Here is a 649-nt window from a genome sequence, read left to right as displayed (position 1 = left end):
GGAGGCCCCTGAAGACGCCGGCCTCAATGGTGTGAAGGTTCTGTAAGTCTTCCAGGACTCTGTGACGTATGAAGGGGAGAGAAGTTCACGTATTGATTATTGGTGAGCAGTGGTGTCATGAATAAAGTATGCTGAAGTATAAACACGGGTAAATAATTAGGTGTGTGGATTCGTATGCATGCTAAATCACATGAGGATAGATGAGGTGAATGATGGTTTACAAATATTTGTTTTAACGTTTTTTTTTCTTCTGTTTGTGTGAGTATGATCAATATTTTCTATTATTTTCGTGATGTCAAACTTCAGATCTTTTAATCCAAAACACAGCATCGTTTTAGTCTTTATCTTCATCAATACTTCTTCACAGAAACAAAACCTCAAACTGCCACCCATTGATCGGCAACGGAGTCAAAATACGCCCACTTTCCACTCGAAATGAAATATCCAGCCTCAAGGGAGCCCGGGCGGCCCCAGAGCGGAAAACAAGCCTAGCCTCATGTACCTTCGCGGCGCAAGAAAGATCTGCACCCAACCTCATCTTTGGGGAATCTCCTCGGGTCGTTTGGAAAAATGAATACAGGGAAACGAAGCTACGAGTCGAGACTGGCATTATCTCGACTATAATCTCACGCTGTATTATAATTACCAA

Source organism: Penaeus monodon, chromosome 23 (assembly GCF_015228065.2).
Source record: "Penaeus monodon isolate SGIC_2016 chromosome 23, NSTDA_Pmon_1, whole genome shotgun sequence".
Classification (NCBI taxonomy): domain Eukaryota; kingdom Metazoa; phylum Arthropoda; class Malacostraca; order Decapoda; family Penaeidae; genus Penaeus; species Penaeus monodon.
Note: the sequence above shows the minus strand (reverse complement) of the source record.